Source organism: Castor canadensis, chromosome 15 (assembly GCF_047511655.1).
Source record: "Castor canadensis chromosome 15, mCasCan1.hap1v2, whole genome shotgun sequence".
Taxonomy (NCBI): Eukaryota; Metazoa; Chordata; class Mammalia; order Rodentia; family Castoridae; genus Castor; species Castor canadensis.
The window spans coordinates 88092982-88116188 of NC_133400.1; positions in this window are offsets into that span (position 1 = coordinate 88092982).

The following is a 23207-nucleotide window of genomic DNA, read 5'->3' on the forward strand; positions in this document are numbered from 1 at the left end:
AAAGTCTTTATTTTTTTTTTTTTCTGAGAAGGATATTGCAAATAACTGTCTTTCATCTTGCCAATTCTTTCTTAAATTTTGGTGTTGAAGTGCTCTATGGAATTTTTCATTTCAGTTTTTCTGTCTTTAGCTCTAGAATTCCTGTTTGGATTTTAAAAAATGTTATCTATCTCTTTTTTCCCTATGTATTGCTTTTCTGATTTTTGCTTAGCTGTCTATGTTCTCAAGAAGTTCGCTGAACTTGTTTAAATAGGTTATTTTGAATTCTTTGCAGTTTATGATCATCTCCATTTCTTTAGGACCAGTTATTGGTTCCTTATTTTGTTCCTTGTGGTGTCATGTTCTCTGATTAGCAAGGCCATGAGGCCTTGATAAGTGTCTGTAGGCAACTGAGTAAGTAGACAACTCTTCCAGTGTGATAGTCTGGCAAGAGCTGGCACAGTCCTTTATGTAAGCCATCCAGAGACTTTGGGAAAGCTAGCTGCCAGTGTCCACTGGTGGGTTTCTCCTGGAGTCTCAGGCAGGCTGACCTGGTGCCTAGGTCAGCAAGTGGGAGAAACTAGAGTCTGCTACCATAAGGTCTGATCTAGGTCTGGACTGGGCCAAGAACCTGGTTCACAGAGGCTGGTCTAGAGCTGAAGTCCATAGTAACTTGGGGTGCTCACTTTATTCTCCTTCCATGAAAATGAAATCTCTATGCTGCACAGACTTAGGGAAAGAAAGACACTAGTAATGCAAATCTGTCCTCCCTACCCTGTTGAATGCATCTTTTCTTATTTCTGTGCAACACCCAGGTGCTGTACTTTCTCACCTGAATTCTTTAGCTCTTAAGAAGGCATTTCTCTGTGTGAATGGCTACTCAAATAATGCTTCTGTGAGGAGAGATGAATACTAGAGACTCCTATCATGTTGATGATAGTACCCATTACATTGTTTTCATATGTAAAATGAGGAAAATATGACTAGCAATAAGAAAATTGACATTTCTATGGTCCTATTGAACAGAAAAACTTCACACATTTTTTCTGGGTTCCCTTTTTACTATTGCAAAATGTAATGTGATTTTGTGTAAAAAAAAAAAAAACACAGGATAGAAAATAGTAATATTGGGGATACATTGATATTTCCCAGATCTACCTACCTTTATTTGCAACTTCACTTTGCATCATTACATCAAGACATTCCCTGAAGTATAGGATTATGGGTAGAATTGTTTTAGGGACATTCCCTAAAAGTGTTTTTTATTAGAATCAAAATGTCCTAACCTGATAGGACATCATCCATATTTCACAATGTAAGTGTCAAATCAGACTAAGCTATGTTTGGAGTAAATTCACACAACTTCTGAGTAATTTCCTCTTCATCACAAGTCATTAACTCTCATAATGGGTGGTCACTCCTGGTTGTCCTAAAACAGTAGCAATGACACTAATACTGTCAAGTTGTTTTTAATAATTATCTGTGTGTGCAACATTTCAATTCACAGCTCTCTTGCCCTTAATCTGTTCCTTATTTAATTTGCTCATTCATTAAAAGTTTCTTGTCCCTAGCCATTTGTTATTTATGCAACAAATGTCTGGAGGAGGACAAGAAAATGCAAATATGCTAATATAACAATGTGATACATGCATTAGGATTTTCACATGGACACTGTTTATGTACATTACCTAAAATGTTTTGGGGGATTAAAAAGAAAAATTATAGCTTGCATAATATGTTAGTTTAGCAAACAAAAAAATTCTTGGCTTCTGTGACTGGCTTCCCCATTACTTGACTATCTGACATTAGGAATGTTCAGTAGACATCCAAGTGACCTATTATTCCTTTATTGGGGTTTTTGGAGAAATTTCTTGCCCTGTCCCTTGCTGTCTCCCACAGTATGAGATGGATTAAGAATAGAGGTTGAGTATCCCAAATGTGCAGTGTGCCAACTCCCCTGGAGCTGACATACCTCTCCTGGTGAAGGAATTTTGCCAAAAATCTTGGCAAAATAGTTATCATAAATCACACCATTGTTATTCTTTGATAATTTATTTTGGAGGGAACAGCCAATCTCCACAAGAACTAAGCTCCAGAACAAAGACAGATTTAAAGCTTGAATACATTTCAGAGGTAACCTACTTTGTGGATATGAGGCTATGACCTATGAAATAGGTCAGTGAGAAAACTGGGAAGTAGAATTGGAATCTCTGCCATGGAGTTCACTCTACTCCACTAAGTTGCTTCTTTAGCTAACATATTTATTCATTTTATGAGATTAAAATAGCTATAAAATCATCAGGAACTCTGCTGGATGGTGTGGTCCAGTGCACAGTGGTTGAAAGTCACTGTAATCAGGCTGGCTGAGCCTCGAATTTTTTCACCACTTTATGACTTAGAGCAGCTTAAAATCTTTTAATTTCTTGTTTTATTTACTTTTATTTTAATGTTTTTTATTAGCACATGACATTTCCATATATACAAACATTGTACCCTGGTGCTGGAAATTTGAACAGTCTTATGGATGATTGTTTTTAAGCTGGAATTTTTTGAGGATACCAGCAGACTAAGAAAATATCTTTCTAAACTATTTGGTCTGAGAAGACTGAGAATCTGTTAGTCTTTTAATTCCCCAGTAGAAAGACATAGGTGTGGAGTAATGCTAGGCACTATTCCTGACGTCAAGTGGTCGTGACATTTATTTAAAAACTAAATGTGTTCAGTTGCAGTAATGAATACCAGTGTTCTTGCACGGTATCAATTTCTGGAAACACTTAAGTGCGGTAGAGTCTGAGACCTAGAAGGGACCTGTGGAGGTCCTGTCTGTATGTGGAGGGAGGAGGGAAGGGCGGTTGAAGAGGTATGTTTTGAAATGAAACACTGGAAACTGCTGAACAAAACAGGGTGAGGAAAAGTAGTGGAGGGGCTAGACTGACTTAAGCAAAAAATATTTACAGGTAAAATACCATGACAAAATCACCACTGAGCAGTGAACAGACATCTAAACAATGATGGACAAGAACATAAAACAGTTCATGTTAAGGAGAAAGCACTAAAAAGAAGGTGAAAGTAAATGAAGAAGGTAAAGAGGGTGAATATGGTTGATGTGCTCTCTATATAAGTATGAAAATGGAACATTGAAAGCTGTTGAAGTCACTGCTAAGAAGGGGAATGGGGAAGGAGGCAGAATAATGGAGGGGGATGAACCAATTCAGGGTATAATACATGTATATATGGAAACATCACAATGAAACCTCCTGTGTAACTATCATAAGCTAACAACAACTACAACCAAAAAATTTCTGTTTTGAATCATGATTGTCTTATTTCAAGTCCATGGGTAAATAAAAGTATCTGTCTTTGGCAGTTATATTGATGAGTAAATGAATGACTACACGTAAAGCATATCATTTAGTACCTGGCATATATTAACTTCTCAAAAATGGTAACCATCGATATTAAATATCCCAACTTCATTATTCTTCATATATTATAACCCTAGAGAACTTTGACAACTTCCCAAAGACTACACATCCATTTAGTTGTTAAAAACCAAGAAATAATACAGATTTCCTCCATATGAATAGGGGATTACTGCCTCTTGCCAGAAAAAAGTAACGATATAATAGAATGTTTGAATAGCAGGGATTTCTTGATTCTAGAGGTGGCTTAAAAATGTAGAGGGATTCATGAGTAGAAAATGTTTTTCTTCAAACTTGGGTAATGCTGGAAGAACTTTCCTTAAAGGCTTCAGCCTCATGAATTAGAGAACTGAGCAAAAGAAGTCCCAAAGATATTAAATAATATTGTAGTGTAATGGTCCCCAGTGGGGAGGTTTGGGTATAAAAATAATAGCATATCTCATTGATAAGAAGATGGAGCCTCAAGACAGAAACATAAATTGAATTCCATAAAGCCAAGGCTTATGAATTCATTGTTGCAAAGTCTTTGAAGGATGAAAGAAGAGAAAAAGATCTCAATTTATTGCATATCAAAGCAATGGTTGTCTCCAACACTGTAAGGTTACATGACTCATGATACCGCAATCAGATAGCTTCACAGAAAGAATAGAACTTGCTTGGTTAATTGGATTGGTAAAGCTATGGCATTATTTGACTAATTATTGTGCTATAGCCAGATTGCACTATATTGTGAAAATTGATTGTTCTGATCTGTTCTCAAATTCATATTCAATGACATCACATTGGAGAACTTGAGATCAGCCATGATGGGAAGACATTCACCATAGAAACTGGCAAATGTTATAAGTGAGGTTTTTTTCCCTCACACCACAGGGGCCACTTTATCTTTACTGCTCTTCCTGCTCAAACCATCCTAGTCAGAGAGAGACAGACAGACAGAGAGACAGATAGAAGCACAGAGACAGAGACATACATAGAGAGAGAGAGAGAGAGACAGAGAGGAAAGAGCAAGATGAACAGAGCCACAGACAAGGAGAGGAAAGAGACAGTGACAGAGATGCAGAAAGAGAGAGGAGATACAGACAAAGATACAGAGAGACAGGACATAAAGAAACATGGAAAGACAGACACACAGAAAAAGAAAGAAGAGAGACAGACAGACACAGAGACAGAGAAAGAGAGGAGAGATAAGGAGAGACATGAGGAGATACACAGAGAAAACGAGAGAAGAGACACACAGAGAGAGACAGAAAAGAGAGAGACAGATAAAGACACAGAAAAACAAAGGACACAGAGGCATGCAAAGAGAAATAAAGACATAGAAAAAGAGAGGAGAGAGACAGAGACACAGAGAAAGAAAGAACCAAACAGAGATACCGAGAAAGAAGAGACATGAGAGAGAGACAGACACAGAGAGGAAAGAGGAGAAACACAGATAGACAGAGAAACAGAGAGTGACACAGAGAAAGAGAGAGAAGAGAGAAAGGAGGGAAGGAAAAAGAGTGGGAGGGAGAGACAGTTGGAGGGAGGGAGAAAGAACACCAGTTTCTTTGAAGAGATAGCCTGGCACTATTCATGTTTTATGATTTAGGGATTTTAAAAACTATATTCCTTAAGGTAAACTCTGGAAAATCTTTTAAAAATTGAATCCTCCATGGTTTATTAACTTTATCTAAGACAAAACATCAAGACCCTAAGAGCAAAGACTAGTTGAAAAAAATATTAGCAGTAAAATATAAATCCTAAATATAACAGAAATGGCATTCTTTCCCCCCTAATCTGGGCGATGAAATTTCAGTCTGGTGAGTGCAGTAGAACTAGGGGCGACCATAGTCTCATCATGTAAATTACAAAGTGGCCACTGATGGGTTTTAAAGGGGTCAGTAAATAACACTGTCTTGTGAGATGCACTGACCAGTGTCACAGGGGCCATGCAAGTGGAGACTGAACGATCTCCTTCATGAAGAGCACAGAGACATGGGAGACATTAGCCAGCTCTGCAGGTTGATTCACAGTCACCACCCCAAGAACCCACTATGCTGGACTCACATGACCTCCCACCAAGCCCAGAAGCAGAAAAGTTGTGGCTTCCTGCAGATCCCTGGGTCTGCAAAGGTGAAAAGAACTGAGGCGGCCTGCCCAGCACCATCTCCCAAACTCTAATCAGATTTGCCCTTGATCTTCTCTTAGAAAGAAGTAAAAGACAAGGAGAAGGCATTCATCTTTTTATAAAATAAAACATGAGGAGAAGGAATAAGTTCCCCTCAACTCCTCTGTCAACTGAGAGGAAATATGTCACAAGTGTTATGGGCTCAGGAAGACTTAAATTCACATTCTAATCCATGGACAGAGATTTTTTAGGCCTCAGCCTGCCCATCTACAAACTGGAATGGTAATGTGTTAGCTTTGAGTTTTAATGGGTGTGGCATAGAAAAAATTAGCATAGGGCCTGGCAGATGTCAAGCACCCAACACAAGCTGGCTACCATGAGAATTTTTATGTATTGAATGTTGTATGTTGTCTTTAGTTAAGGCCATGGCAACCTGTCACAAAGGTTCCTCGCTTAATGAAGACCTAACCAGTCTCTAAAGGAAAGGATACACACTGTAAGTCTTAATCAGGCTTAATTAATCCAATGATGATTAGAAGAATGATTGCTGTGTTTTTTTGGTGGAGCCACAGCCAGTGCCTTGGAGAGTTTTACCTTATTGTGAAGGTCAACTTCATCTTAATAGAAGATTTCAGTAGACCAGCAGTCAGAAAGTTCTAAAGCCTCAGGCCCTGGTACAGCATTCTATCTTTCAACTTTCCTCTAATACAGCCTGGGAAAGTAGATAACTGAACACCAGTCTAGGCAAGAAGTGAGAGGAATGTGCTTTCGTACCTGGTTCACCTTGAGACTTTCAGGTCTGTGCTTAAGGATTCTACAGTTAAGCTAAATGACTATGTCTATCTTTTCTTGTGTGTTTCTTGTTAAAGTCTTGAAGACTTTATTCCTTGTAGATTAAGGGATAGATTTTTTTTTAATTAACCTATGTACCTATCTCATACCACTTCATTTGAAATTAGAGAAACCCACGGGCCCAATGCTTCACCTGTAAAATGTGTGACTACAGGAGCTACGCTTTTTGAGATTCAACTCTTCTCCTCTGTAGAATGGGATAATACCGCAAAGTGTTGAGGGTGGAGTGAGATGGAATTTATAAATGCATTGGGCACCCAAATTGATGAATAGTGCCTTTTGACCCTGTGTCAAGCTTGGTCAGTCCCTTAGATGAAGTGCTGTTAAAAAGTATTTGAATCAATTATTTCTCCTCAGAATGAGGTAATAACTTTATTCCATTTGTTAATTTTCTTCTTTTTTTTTAATCCATGGTACTGGAGTTTGAACTCAGAGCCTCATGCTTGCTAGGCAGGTGCCCTACATCTTAAGCTATGCCCCCAGTCCTCCATGTGTTAATTTTCTAACAACAGACCAACTTTATTGTATCTCTACATTAACAGTTATAAATTACCGTTACTGCTCTGACAAAAAAAGATATGGAATAAAAATAGCTGTGAAAGAAAATTAGCTAAGATTTATATAGACCTCTGGCAAGTATGAAAAACAAAGTAGTGGAGATTTCAAGGTAATAATATATATAATATTAGTAAAACCATGACAAAAAAAATTTTAAAGGAGAAAAGGAAGGAAAACTGGAGTCTAAAATTGTAGGTTAGGTTTCACCATTTCATTTGGTAATCCCTAGCTTGTTTTATCCACATATTATGAAGTGTAGCTGTATAAGATGATAACTTATTATAAAATATTGATAAAACACCCACAGGCTTTGTGAAAACAATTGTCACTTCATCTGTCCTGAGTTGAGTCAGATAAGTTAGTGAGCACCGAGGAATATTTGCTGGGAGTGTTCTGAGCTGCATTTCAATACCATGTTTGCTCAGGGAACATGCCATAAAGGAAAAATAAAATTTCTAGCCATTCATATCATAGTACACATCTGCAATAAAAAGCAATCCATCTTTTGATCATGAAGGTGATTTTCTAGGTATTATTTCCAACCCTTTGTTGAAACAAGTACTCCCCTTCTCCATTAACCTTCTAGGGGAAGGTATCTTGTCAGGACAATTTAAGCCACATCTTAGAGCCTTCTGTGTAATTTACACATTTCAAGTTTTCTAATGGGTTCTTTATATCAAAACTACCATCACAGAAAATCTTTCTTTGAATCTTCATCTTGAAAGAGTTGAAAGAAATATGTGAAATCCTCCACAGCTATATTAAAGAGAAAGTTACATTAAACCGTGACTAAATTAAATGGAGTATACTTTTGAAGAGTCAGATCTTTACTTAGAAACTTCATGACAAAAGCAAAGAGGATATCAAATCCATATTCAAATTTCTTTTTCCTGCAAGCCTTTTCAGATGAATGCCAAGAAAATATATTGTATGCAAAAGAGATACCCATGTAATTGAGTGAGAGGTTCTAATATTACATATCACGTAATGTAATTTTCCATTTTACTGTTTGATAGTCCTGTTCTATAAAATACTCAGAAGAGCCCTGGAGAATTGAGTGATTTGCTGGTTCCACAAACCAGTAGCCACTTTTAACAGTGAAGTGTGGCTGATCTTAATTAAGAAACATCCTCACCAGGGCAGCTATGGTGACAACAGAGAGCCCATTTTGCTTTCCCTCCATTGTTCAGTGCTGATGACATCAAAGTGTGTTTTTGTTTGTTTGTTTTACAGTGCTGGATGCTGGGAATCAAAACTAGGGCCTTACACTTGCTAAGCAAGCACTCTACCACTGAGTTAAATCCCCAACCCATCAAAGTGTTCTTATGGTATTGAAATAGTTTGAGGATGAACAGATGATCAGTGGCCAGAAGAACTGGTCTGTGGTCTATGCAAGAGGTCAACAAACTGTAGACACAGAGCCAAATCTGTGTGTGGCCTACTTTTGTAAATAAAGTTTTGTTGGAACACTGTCATATTCATTTATTTACATCTCTGTGGTTGCTCTCAGGCTGTAAGAGCAGAGATGGGTGGTTGCAAAGAGACTATATGGCCCACAGAGCTCAAAATATTGACCCTGTGATCCTTTACAGAAATGTTTGCTGAGATCCATGCTATCAAAATTACTGACATAAGAAGGAATTTCCTTATCACCCATGAAATGAGGAACAAGGTAGTGAGTTGTTCTTAATAGCATCTGCCCAGCACTTTGTTACCCTTTATTGGTGCCAAAGAGAGTAGGGAGGCTTAGCGAAGAGGTGTGAGATTTAGAGCAGAGTGTATCACTGCAGAGATTTATCACAGAAAAGGCTCCGTAGCAGACACTGAGATTTAAAGACACATTTGTCTGAGAAAAAAAAATGACATTTAGAAGTCCTTTAAGAAGCAAGTGGATTCTGCTAGAAAGATAAAATTCATTTAAATGTTTAATCCTACTTACTTCTCCAGGTTGATAACTGCACCTTTTATGACTTTATTTTCATTCTTTTTCAAAGGGCAGGCCATATTTCTCCCCGTGAGTTATTAAATGGTACCGCTGCTTGTGGACCATTGCCTTTCACATAAAACCATGGATTTCCCTTTCTTTATTTCATGATTAAATGTGATGTTATTAAATAGATCATTGAATTCTAGTTTATTGCTTTGTCACTTATTTCATTCACGTATTCGATATGTGTACATTCACTCAAGATTATATAACACATGTAATTACCACATGTATTTGTCCTTCTTGTATTCATGGATGCTTCTTTGTAGTTTTCTTTGCTCCCCATCTCCCACCTCCCTCCAGAGTCACATACCCAGGCTCAGTAGCTGGTATCTCCTTTATTCATCCTTTGCTGATCTTGTAGGAGTTAGCTTGATCTTAGGCAGTTGGGGCTGGGGTATCACAAAGGAACAGCTAAAATCAGCAAGAAATGGATATTAGGCAAGAGAACAAATCCAGCACAAAATGGCCCCAATAAAGTGAGAGTGGGGCTCAAAATAGGGAGAAGGGAAAAGGCTCACCCAAATCCCTACCTATTAGAAAGCCCATCCCAAAGTCCGCCTATGAGAAAGCTGTCTCCAGGGGCTTACAAAGTCTGCCCCCAAAACATGCCAAAAACTAGACCAAAACTCATGAGCAATGCAACTGCCATTGCTCAGTCTTTCTGAGTCCCACCAGGCAGGTGCTCTGCTTTTCTTTTTTCTTTTCTTTTTTTATACTCATATGTGCATACAATGTTTGGGTCATTTCTCCCCCCTTCCCCCTGCCTACTCCCTTACCCCCCTGTTTTTCTTTACTTTAATAAACTTCCTTCTTGCTTGCCATTCACCCATTGTCTGGGTTTGTCATTCTTCAACCCACTCTGGACAAGGACCCAATGAATTCAAAATAGGTATCAATCTCATATAGATTTGGCTATAAAAACCCTTTATTGATGACTCACAAGTTTACACCTGTAGCTTGACACACTTTTGCTTTCTATTCCCCATCTATACACCTTACTGTTCAACACCTCCACTTATATTCAACATTCATCTCAGACTTAATGTTTGTTATGTTTGTGATTATTCTGGATGTTCCTCTGAGGGTGTTTCTGGATATGATTAACATTTAAATTGGGCTTTGAGAAAAGCAGAATGCTGTCCCTCATAGGAGAGCGCCTCATCTAATCAGCTAACCACCGGAACAGAATGAAGGTCTGATCCTCCTCAGCAAGCAGGATTCTGTGCTAGAAGGCCTTTGGACTTGAAGGGCAGTATCTGCTCTTCAGAATGACCAATCTTTTCCTTCAAATATGTGTATTCTATAGTCTTTTTTTTGGCTTTACTGGGGTTTGAACTCACCTCTACTCCTTGAGCCACACCCCAGTCCTAGGATCAAGTCTGTTCTTCTACTTGTCTAGGTCAAAAGCCCTGGAATCATCCTTAAATATGTCTTTTCCCCCTTTTCCACAATCAGTCTATCACCAAATGCTACTAATCCTGCTTTACTTTCAATATGTAACCAGAGTCTAAACACTCCTCTCTACCATCACCACTTCAGTCAAAGCCACTGCCATCTTTCTCTTGGAGCCTGGTTTTTCTAACTCATCTCCTTGTGTCTACACTTACTTCCATATTGTCTAATCCTAACATCACAGCAGCCAGAGTGATCAAAAGAAGTTCCGACTTTAATGAAAACCTTCCTCTTCCCAAATATTCCCCCTTGTGGAGACAGGGGAGTATAGTAGGGGAGGGGTGAATATGGTCAAAATACTTATATGCATTTATGAGAATGTCACAATACGACCCATTATTTTGTAAGCTATTTTCAAAAAGTTTAAAAAGCATTCCAGCAACTTCTCATCTTACTTGGAATAAAAGCCAATGTTGTTCAGGTGCTTTCTTCACACTTTCTACAATATTCCAGAGTGGTTTTGTTTCCAGATCTTAGCATGTGTTTTCACTCCTGAAAATGTTTCTCACCCAAAGAGCTCCGTGCCTCCATCCCTCGCCTCCTTCAAGCTGCTCAGATGCTACTTTTTTAGAGGCCAATTTAAATGGCCCCTGCCTCTGCAGCCTGTATGTCTTTTTCCCTCCCATGCTTCATGTTTCTACAGCATTTATCAAACTTTAACGTGCTGTAGAATTGACTTCCTTTGTGCTTATTCTTTCCTTACTATATGTTATTTTACAATTACAAATATGCATTAAAATACACAAAATAGTATTTTGGAGCATATTCTTAGCGATTTTTATTACTTCCCTTCTATTCCCCACCCCCATCCCACCAGAAAATGAGCCCATGAAGATGGGGAATTGGCCTATTTTGTTCATTGTATCCCATTACCAAGACTAGTATATGGGACAAATAGTAGTTTCATAATTATTGAATAAATGTCTTTAATTGCCTATGCATGATTCTTTTGTGTAGTTCTCACATTTTTAAAAATAAAATAGTGGATTTCATTGCAATATTTTCATATATGTATATAATGTATTTTAACTATATTCGCCCCCATTACACTCTTATTCTCCTCCCTCTTTCCATTGGTTCCCCCTTCCCACCAAGTAGTCCTCCTTGTACACTCATGTCTTTCTGTTTCTTTGCTTTTATGTCTAGATTCTGCATATGTGAGAAAACACACAATATGTTCCGAATCTTGCTTACTTTAAACATGTTGATTTCTAGTTTCATCCATTTCTCTGCAAGTAACATTATTTTAATTATTCTTTGCATAGCTCTTTTTAAAAATAATAAGTAGGTGTTTCTGTTTATTTAATATAACTTTCAAGAATTAAACACACAAAAATGCAGGGGTCAGAATGTTCACAGTTTTGATGACTACAGTTGTAAATAGGAACACTCATTCATTTTTCATAAATATGTGATGCTGTAACTGTCTTCGCATGGTTCTTTACCAGGGTTTTGGGACTATGAAAGTATTTGAGGTAAGATTCTCACTCTTCCACCATTTAAAATTTGATTGTTCCTTCTTACATTTTTTTTTTCTAAATTATGGCAGAGGAAAAGTTTTCTCTATGGAGGGAAAGTGATCAATGACATACTCAACATCAATGCCTGGCAATATTTAATCACTTCAAGGAAATGCTGAAGAAGTTCAGAAAAAAAAAAAAACTAAACAAAGACTCATGAAGAGGTAGGACAAATTCCTAGAGTGTTCTAAAGTACACATGGAGTGGAATTGGAAAAGGGATTGGGCGTGGCATGGAGATAAACTGTTCTACACGGAGTAGTTCCTGGGCCCGATAATTGTCCCTTGTACTCTTCAGTATCCTTGTTGAAGGTCATAACCATTTAACCTGCTTCCTTCTCTTTCTTAAAAATGTGTACCACTACCATCACCATCACTAGTACCTCTGCTGAACCCAAAGATTCTGTCTCCATTAGCCCTTCCATGTAAAGGGAAAATCTTTGTGAAGAGTTTCTGAGACAGGTGGATTGGAGGACTGGGAGACCATTAGAAATGACAGCTGTAATATTAAAGCTGTGTGGTGACAGTGGCTTAGAGCAAAAAAGGAAACAGCAGGAAGGGAAAGAAAGGATGCCTGGGATAGTAGGGAAGGCAGGGTGTATTGAAGATGTGTGAGGTTTGGTGATTATCTGGGCTGGCTGTCATTCAAAGAGAAAAGGTGATGTGAATAGTAAGGATGGAGAAGAAGGGGTTAATGATTTATTAGTGGTCAGGGACAGACAGACCTAGATTATGTATGAGATAAGTTCAGAGTGACAGTGAAACAGTAAAATGCAAATGCATTTATACCTTGTTGTGCACATGGTGGTAAAGTCTTGAGGTTAGAGTTAAATACTTAACAGCTTTCTGGTTAGAGGTGATTTGTAAAGCATCAGTAGACTAAAGAGAATTTAAAAAGAAGGAATGAGAAATCCAAGACAAAGCTTTTGAAGATTTCCAGAATTTGGGGTCAGGAGGAAGAAAAGGAGCCAGTAAGGAAAAGAGGGAACTGAACTGTCTAACAGATGAGAGATAAAATCAGGTGCAGGTAGCTTGGTAGATGTTAAACGAAAGATAGTGTCTAAAACCACTAAGGCATACTAAGTGTGTCTGAGAATGACAACTGAGAAATCCAAAAGGCCATGAGTTTTGACAAGATAAAGCAAGGTTGTCAAGGTAAAGTTAAGACATGCAAGGGTTAACTTCAAAGAAGAGAACTGACATTCTGAGAAAGGAAGGAGAAAGAATGATCTTGGTGTGAAGGGTGGAGAAAGTGTGACAGTAGGCAGGGAGGTGATTTTGTCAGGGCCATTTAGTCACTCCATGGCACCAGTGGGAGTTGAGCAGAGCTCTCCATTACCCCATCCAGGAGGCCCCTTAGTGCATAGGTGTATGCTTCAAAGCTAGCTGCCTAGAGGTGTAATTTGTATCCCCAGCTCTAAGAAAATGAGAGCTAGTTCACTAGGCAACCATGGGAGGTCATTGATTTTTCTCTTAGAAGCTGGGCCCCTTCCCTGCAGCTCGAAGGAAATGGAAACCAGTGTTGTCTCATCACTTCAAATCACTGAAAATCTCTGGTGGATTTTCTCAGCAGATGGGGCATTTATGTCCACATTCTCACCATAATGCAGCCTAAAATTATAAATATAGCTCCCAGACTCTCCACTTCTCCTCCCCCTTCCTCCTTCCAACCTGCTTCCTTTGTTTATTCTACAATCATTTATATTTTAGGATTGGGAACTATGGTCTCTGCCATATGAACACTTGTTCAAAAAATGTTCTAAAGGTGCTCTCTTAGGAAAAGAAGAGAGACAGAATATGCCCACATCCATTTTCCTGCTCAGTTCATCCCTTCTATGCTGTGCAATTCTGTATCATTTCATTTTTTGATTTTCATTTGCCATTTACCCCCAAAGAAGAGACAAGCAGCTCTCTTCTCTGTGACCCAGATGTGCAAGAGTTTCTTTCATTCTGCACCCACCTGGAGAACTAACTCAGGACCTTCCTGTGTCCCATCCAACCTCCTAATCAGATGCTACAAATGTAGAAAAGCAATGTCTACCTTATTTATGCTTTCAAAAAAAAAAAAAGAAGAAGAAAATAATTCATTTGCACTCCGCACAAGAAAATGTCATAAAAGCCCCTGAAGAGATTCTTTTTTTGGCACTACTAGGGTTTGAACTCAGGGTCTCCTGAAAGACATGTGTTTCACTACTTGATCCGTGCCCCCAGACCTTTTTGCTTTAGTTGTTTTGAGGTGGTGACTTGCACTTTTTCCCCAGGCTGATCTGGATCACGATCCTCCAACTTACGCCTCCCATGTAGCTGGGATGACAGATGAGTGTGCCACTACACCTGACTTTTTTTTGGAAATGGAGCCTCACTAACTTTTTGCCCAGGCTGGCCTGGAAGCTCAGTCTTTCTGATATCTGCCTTACAAGTAGCTGGGATTACAGGTGTGAGCCACTGAGTCTTGCCTGCCTTTTCTTCTTGGGGAGCTACTTTTACTCTTTTGAATGATCCTTTGAGGGAAGCCTTTATGTTTACTCCCTCCCAGATCAGCATATTTTTTTCTTAGTGAAATCATTTACTCTCTCTACTTCTCCAATGTACAACCTCATACTTACCATAACTCTCAGCCAACAACAATGGGCACTCCTTGAGCTGACCTCTCTCTTGAAAGCAACAGGGTATTATAAATACTGTTTTTTCACCCCACTTTTGCTTGAATAACATATTGGCTTTCAAGATCCTGTTGGAAAGTTCCTACTTTGGTGACAAGTATTTGTCATTGAAATTATATTATATTCCCACTCTCATCTTTGAAGCATAGGGGAGAACTATGAATATAGGACAACAGTTTACCCAGCAATGAATGTGTTTCTCAAGTAGAATGCTGAGCTGATAGAGTCTTCCGTTATCATTAACGTTTTCCAAACTGCGGATCATAAAGTCAATTTGTTGAGTTTTAACCTCTTAACATAAACCAAAACACAAATATGAGACTGTTTCCTACCTAGAAGGAAAGCATTGTTTCATGAAACTTTTATGTGTGCACAAAGGGTCATATAGTGTAAAATGCTTTTTTTTAATAAGTCACCATTGAAAAAATGAGGAACACAGAATAGAATACCACTCTTGTGTTTATACAATGAGTCATGAATTTTGCCTCATAAGTAGAAAATAGAGCTTTCTTTTTTAAACACAAAAACCATGACCTTTGTGGGTCATGAATATAGTTCAGTAGGTCATGACTAGCATTATTGAAAACAAGCAGAGTAGAATAGAAAATGTCTCAGAGCCTTTATGTAACTGTTAGATAGTAATGCTTTTGTTTCTGTCTCTTTTTTCCTACAAAACCTGTATGTAGGACATGACACTGAGTAGGTAGCTTAGCCAGATAGCTGGTAATTGGCAGTATAACCAGAGCGAAGGGGCCCCTGGAAAATTCCATTGTGACCTGAGCTGCCAACAATAAACACAAGTGGACACAATCCCCCCTTGCTTATTTTGCAAAACATCTTTACAGCAAAGAAAAACAACCCATCTCCCTAGCGACTTCCCTGTGATCCTGAAGGGTGGGAAAAGGGAAAGCAGGATGTACCTGGATGAGGACTACTAGAACCCAGGTCAAAACTGAATTAATTTAGGGCTGGTGGAATGGCTCAAATGGTAGAGCACCTGGTAAGTATGTGGCTCTGAGTTCAAGCCTCAGTACCACCAAAAAAAACAAAACCAAGGATTGGATGAATTTCAACCCCAATCATTTAGAGGGCACACACAATCAATCAGAATGTGTGAGCACAGCCAACCAGAATGCTGTTTTCCACACACCCAATCATCATAGAGATTGAGCAGCATCCAGAACCAAGTGAATAAAAACCCCTAGACCCTCTCTGGCAGCCTTCTATGGGGACCCCTCTCACCCTATAAGAGCTCTGTCTCCTTTTCTTTCACTTAAATAAATTCCTTATCTTTACTTATCCTTCATTGTCTACATATTTCATTCTCCCAGTTTGTGAGGCAAAAATGTGACAGGAATCACAAGAACCCAAGTTAAATTGGTGTCTGCCCACTGCTGAGCTAAAAGAGCTGTAACACTAACAGGCACGGCCACTGGGATTGCCAAGAACCAAGAAAACTGGTCTCAATATAAAATGTTCCTTACTGTGGATCACAGGCATATGACTTACTGCTATAGAGTATTTGGGTAATAGAAAGTTCTCTTCAGGGAACAATCCAAGAACTGAAGGATGATCAAGTGGATACAATTCTGACCAAGGATATGATTTAGTTCCTTTAAATGTGCTCTCCAATGCTCTAGGATTCAAAAGGATGTCAAGAATACAAAAAGGCTGAGAACCATTGTTGCAGAGAAAAAGAAAATGGCTGCCACTTTTCTGTCAACACCGTATTCAACTGGAGTTGGCAGATCCTGAGGAAACTCCACAAGTTCTTTCCTCAGTTCTAGTCAGTGCTGAAATAGTTGAAGTTATTTTCTGGGTGCTCATGTTAAGGCCAAGTTTGGGATGCAAGGTGCTGTGAAAGATAAAGAGCAAAAGGAGGGGGGATCAGGATTAGACAATGGGAAAGTGTGGTGAAGCTCAACATAGGCTAAGGTAGCTCTGAAGTGACGGGTCCTGGTTAGAGTGGCCTGGGCAGATACAGCCAGTCCTTTGTACCCAGCCCTCTGTACCCAGCCCTCTTGCTTAGTCATAGGAGGCAGGCTACTTATTACCCCTGGAAGGGATGACCTTGGGTGGGGGCATGCTGCAGTTGAGACCAACCCCAAAGAAGCTGAGGCTGTCTGCTTACCCCACAGCAAGACCCTCCTTGAAGGGGGATCTGGGTAGTGTACTTTTATACCAACTAAAGAAATCGTACTCTTGTCCATGGATTGAGGACTGGCTATAGATGCAAGGGTTGCTGAAGAACCTATCATGGAGGAGCGCAGAGAACTGATTACACTTAAGCAATGCCAATTCATTGACCTCTATACATTTGCTTGCTTGCTTTCCTGGTTGATAGTGGGAGAATTTACCCACATGAAACAATAACTTTATTCACTAGGTCATTGCACACACTCACCGAGCACCAGATATTGGGTTGGTGGGATTCATAAGGAAAGGCCCTCTGTCCAGAAAGCTCATTCCATATAAGAGTTGCTTTACATTTTATGAATTTGAAAAGCACGTGTTTACTTATTTAATCATCAGAATCCCATTAGATAGAAATCACCTGCACCACCATGTTGCAAACAATAAAACTCAAGAGTGAATTAAGTGGAACTGCTTGTTCAACTTGGTTAGCAGTGGTTAGGGTGGGCTCTGTGAGGTTTCCCCTCTTATTTTATGTAACTTGTTTTCTCTCCGTTGTATTGAAACAGGAGTTTTGAATCCCAGGCCCAAAATCCTGGGTTTCCACATGTCATGTCCGTGTGGAACCTCAGCTCATACACCAAATAAAGACAAATGGTGAAGGGCAGAGAAAGGAGATTTGTTACACGGCCCAGGACATGCAGTGGGAAGAGGCCATGGGAAGAGGCCGAGTAAACACTCAGCCAATCTTTTAGCCATCTTTGGGGTACAGACATGAGCTTTAGCTTTAATTAGGGCAGGGGCAATAGGTATGAGTAATTAAACAGTCTGAGTCACAGGTGTGGCCTGGTCGGTCATTAGCTCAGCCCTTGTTTTGAAAGGTGGTCTGTCCTGAAGTGGCTGTACTTATTCCTAAAGGGTAATTTTCCTCAAGCTGTTACCAGCTCTGTTCTTCCTGGAGCCCAAGGTGACTGAAAAGAGAATGGCTGAGAGTAAAGACAGATACAAAACTGAGGCAGGGATGCCAAGCTTTTCTCCTGCTCTTAGTTAATTCACTGGCCCAAGTAAGGAGTTCATGCCTCTCAGCAAAAGCAATTTAAATACCTCTTACAGTATCACTTTGTTTTTAGAGAAAGCTGAAATCTGCATCCTTTTGGCTTTTCACCTAGTCTAGGTTCAGTTCTCTGGAATTATATAAACAAAGATCTACCAATTCTTCCACAAGATAGCTCTTAAGCCACTTAGAGATAGTTATCACTTCTTTCCTAGATCTTCATGTTTTCACAAAACATATGTCCTGTTTCCTTAACTCCTACATATTGTAGTTTTCTGACACTCATCCTGCCTCATTATATTCCTGTGCAATTGGCATTGAGATGGTTATTCTTAAAGGCTCTTTTCAAAATACACTGCTCAAAACTTAATATAATATCATAGAAAGAACAGAAACTCCAATGCAAATTGGCATTTGTTTTTTTTGCTTCTAGTTTCTGGATGCTAGCATTCTATGTCTGCAGCCTAAGAATGTTATTAAAGTTTTGGAGATTTTCAGCTGCCTTTTAACTTATGTTGAATTTATGGTTGAAATAACTAGATCATTTTTATCTGATAAAATAGCTGTTTCTCATCATGTACATGGCATTTTGCTTATCTCTACTAAACTTCATTTCAGCCTGAAGATCCCGCCTGTCTCAATTCACTTATTAAATATGCATATCTTTAGTGCCTACAAATGGTCAGTTGCTTTTAAATTTTGATTGTTTATATGCTAGTTAATGCTGTTAGCTTTTTGCCTGGTCACAAATCTGATTATGACCTGTTCTGTATATCCCAATGTTTTGGAGAAAGTCATGAAATAGAGCAAAGTGAAAGACAGAGCTGAATGCTGGGCACTTTGGATTTTCACAGGAGACCAAAGTACCATTTTCTTTGTCAACACCTTCTGGAGAATTGCTTGGTCATTGTGACACCAGCCAGCACATTCTTCTACCTTTGTCCAAAGGGATTTCATGACAGATTTTGTCAAATGTCCTGTTGAATTTCAGATAAAGATATCCTTAGCTCTACCTGCTTAGAAATCCTTTCAGGAAATAAAGTAGCTTTAGTCTGGCAAGATGTATGTTCTGTCAAACCTGGGTTTGCCTTGGTAGTCAAGAATGACTCCAATCCATCTGGTTCCTTATTGGATCTGCTTCTTCTTCCTTGGAATCCTCTTCTTTCTGTCAAGGCATGGAGTAGGTAGCTCATGACTGCTCTATCTTTAACTTTTGCAGGACTGTCACTCTACAGAGGGTACATTCACCTTCTTTGCTTTTGAGAACCAGAAATTGGTTTAGTGGTCTGCCTACACTGCCATGTTTGTGTAACAAGTTAAAGTATTCCACAGACTTTTGGAAAACATTTTATAAAAAATGAATTAAAACTTCAAACTAGAAGTACTACCTCCTGATAACAATATCTGACAAGAATATCTGGCCTCACACCCTCAAGTGATTCAAAATTATAAAACATGAAGTGTGCCGTTAGTGGCTAATTATGAGACATATAGATTTTTATTGAAATTAACAATGTGTTGGTGAAGTGAAAGGAGAAAAAAGATAAGATTCTGGAAAACACTGATAAGAAGTATATCTAAGTGACAGAGTATAATTAAAAGATTTTCAATAGTATTTAGTTTTTTGGAATTGAGCTCCCTTCTAAATTTACTTCTCAGTGTTTTCAGAAATGCATTAAATACAAAAGAGCGGAGTCTTCCTGTACCTAAACTGCAAGACAGACTGTGATAAGTGACAATGAAGGCCCCTGTCTACAGGATTGTCTAAATCACTCTCTGCTTGAGGTGGTGTGAGTACCCCGAATGCAATTTACTTCATACCAGCACAAGCCCTCATCACTTGCCCTGTTGCTATAAGTGGACTGAGAGCCAGTCACATAAAGCATATTTTGTGCAAAGAAAGTCATTCATCAAGCCCTGCTCTCCTGTGGTTAGTGGACATCGTACCTAGGCTTGCCTCCTGGAAGCAGAACATAAACAGGGCATTCAAATTAAGAGCTTCTTGAGAGCTTACATGGCTGTAACCAAGGCAGCAGCTGTGGCTGCAGCAGCCTCAGAAAAGAAGTGAAGATTCTATTATTTCCCTGGTATTCATTAAAGGGCCATGTTACAAATGTGATCTCACCATGAGGAGAGATTCCTTTGTATTTTAAATTTTAGGGCTGACTTTCACAAACAGACATTAAAACTAATAGCTGTATGCTTGGTACTTTGAAAGCAAGGAGGTATTAAGGCAAGATTTGCACAAAGCTCTTGGGGAGTCACACCAGAGTGGGGAAAATGAATATTTAAATGTAAGAACAAAAAGATCTCTACATAGAGTGTCATTTCAGAGTAAAATACAGGAATCTTTCAAACAATCAGGTTTTTTTTACTGGATGGCACAAAACTGCTTGGAACTGGTAATCCAGGAGGCATTTTCAATGGCTCATTGTGAAAGGACAGGGAGTAGGAGGTGTGGGGGGGGGGCGGAGATTGTGCAAATGTCGTACCATACACACACCCTGGATCTGGGCTGTTTTGGTTTCCTATGTAGTCTGCAGGATAAAAAGTGTTTATTCATTGACAAACAAAGCCAAGTTTGTGAGCAGGAGACTGATTCCATTCAAAAAGCTGGAAAAAAGAGGTCAGAACCTACCAGAATCGAACTCACTAGAAATACATGCAATGGGGTGTATTCACTTCCTGTCCCACCTCACCCCCCACACTCAAACAAGCTGCCTTCATTTCTACCAATACAGGCAACATTGATGTAGCTTGGGCAGTGACTTATTGAGTGTGAGTATAAAAAAGATCAAAATATCACAGTGGACTGCAGTGTAAAAATAAGCCACAAACCCCCACTGCAGAGCAAAACACATTACACACTTAATTTTCAATACAAGATTAGGGACCTCTCCCTAAGAATTTCTCAGCTAGTTGATTTGTCAATTCTACAAAATAATAGTTCTACTTTTCCAGTTGAAATTGCAAAGGACTTCCAAACTGCAGATTTAGTCAGGCTATTTTTTTTCTAACCCATTCTTTCCAAAGCAGAGACAGTGTCCTAGATTCAAATCCACATTTGAGTGGGGCCCAGTATAGGACTATCACCCCTAGACTGGAGAAAATCCCAAGCAGCCACAGGCAGAGAGACCTGTGACTTGCTTTCTGATGCCTTCTCCTCGTCCATGTGAGATCTATCCAGCTTAGTTGACTGAGTTCTGCTTTTTGGTGGAATAGGTGTGCTTCAGCCCATTTAGACAGAACGCTAAAAACATTCCAGGCTCTTGTCTTCCTCTCGTGAGGAATCAGATTCTCCAGATAGTGACTGAAGACTGTGTCACTTCAGTTTCCAAACCTTGCCTTGGTCTGCATTCTCAATGCGTGGTGTGTTTCACTTGACGAATCCTCTTAGAACATTGAACTTCAAACTCCTGGTACCCTCCCCTTTGGTGCCACCTCGTGCTGGATCCTCTAGCACCAACCTGAACTGCTCCAAATGGTTTTGTCTCTTCTCCAGGAAACAAATGAGAGAAAACTGCAACTGGGAATTTTTGCTTATTTTTTTCCCCTTATCAGAAAATGCCTCTTTTTCTGAGAGATAGGATTTAAAGTGCCAGTTGGATTCCTGCTGTCACTATTTGAGGTAGCAGGAAATAACCATAGACCTGGCTAGGCTATTTTGAAACTGTACATTAAAATTCTTATGCCACCCTAATAAGTTAATATAAATGACTGTAAAGGCCATATATTATTAGTTTCCCCGAGGCTGTCATATAACAGGTGGGAAATGAACCACCATTCTCAGTTCCTTCCATCCTTCTGCTAGGTCCCCCCTGAAGTCTGAATATCAGGGGTTCTCCTAGAATGGTAGAAATATTCTCACTCCAGCTTCTGAGGAATATGTGAGGAGACCCTCTCTTCCTCTGCAGGTCTCATTCTCCCAGCTGGGGAAAGTTAGTTAATCAGGCCAGAAATTGTGTCTCTTGGATTTCTCTAACCCCTTTCTTTTCAAGAGCATCTATATGTGACAAGTTAATAGCTGGGCTAAAGCAGAGATTTGAGATGACGCAGGGGTGAGTAGCACAGGGGATGTCTAAAACAGTGCAAATGCTCTGATATATTATGGTGGATACATGTCTTACACATTTGTCCATAAACCTAAAATATTAAACACTAAAAGTGAACTATGGGTTTGGGTGGTAATTGTCACCAACACTACAGTGAGCCAAGAAGGTGCCCATAGAGGGCTCCTCAACCTGGAGTACCAGGTCCGTGGTGCTGTCACAGAGAAAGATCTCAGGACATGTCGAGGTAGAGACAGCAATGCTTATTAATAAAGCAAAACAAAGGAAAGAGCAGGCAGGGGTCTGTGATCGTGAAAACAGGCATGACAAGTGTTCTAATATTAGGGTACTTATACTAGGGAAAACAAGGCAGGGGGTGTGGTTTAAACATCTTTTAGCTAAGTCCTCCTTTTGCCTGGGCACCTGGTACCTGCCAATCATTCCTCTTGTTTTAGTATTCAGCATTATCAGTTCAGCCCAGAAACGTTAATTTAATTTTGGGTCCTTGCAACATAGACGTCTTCTCTTTGTGACTTTTAAGGGTCACCTGTCAAGTCAGGCAGTTTTCTGGGGCATAATAATCTTGTGACGTGAAATTGAAGGTAGAGAGGGGAGGTCATGGTCAGTGAAGGAGCGTGAAGGTAAAAGAGAAGAAAACCGTGTTTGCATTCTTCTAGTCAGGTTATACTTTAACACAATGTTTATTTCTGAGCTCTTGGTTTCCCTTTTTACATCCCATGTCCCTAAGTCTGTGCTGCCTCAGGAATGATGTGGGTTCATCCATTGTAAGAAATGTACCACTCTGACACTAAAGGAAGTGTCAGATGGACTCCATACATAGATCGAGGCAGAGCGTCCATGGGACCTCTGTACCTTTCACTTGCTGAGAACAACTGCTGTAAAAAAAAAAAATGTAGTCTATTTTGAAAAGTAGGAAGTTGGAAAACTAGTTCTTCATGGGTTGGAGCGAAGGTTCCAAGTGTTTCCTAGATAGTCCTCTAGTCACCTTACTTTTTTGTCACACTACTCATTTGTCCTACTTACATTAATTTTGAAGATTTTCTGTAACTCTGCCAGAAATTGTGGCTTTTATGCCAGAAATTGTGGCTTTTACAACTACTGTTGTCCTTTCCACTAGTAAAAGATAATGAACTCTGACCCCCTTATAATTTTTCTGTTTCCCTTTCTGGTAAGGTTAATCCCCCCTGTTCTTTCTTTACTATCATTTCAATGAGGTTGGGTACAGGTGTCATCAACCATCTTGGAGATGGAGTTCTGTCTGGGAGTTGGACAACATTTCAAATAATAAATATTTCTGGGTCCTAACCCCATACCTACTGAATCTAAATTACCTGGTTTGTTGGTAGAAAAAGAAAAAAAATTAAATCCCCCTTTAGGACTCTGAAACAAGTCTTTCCTTGAAGCA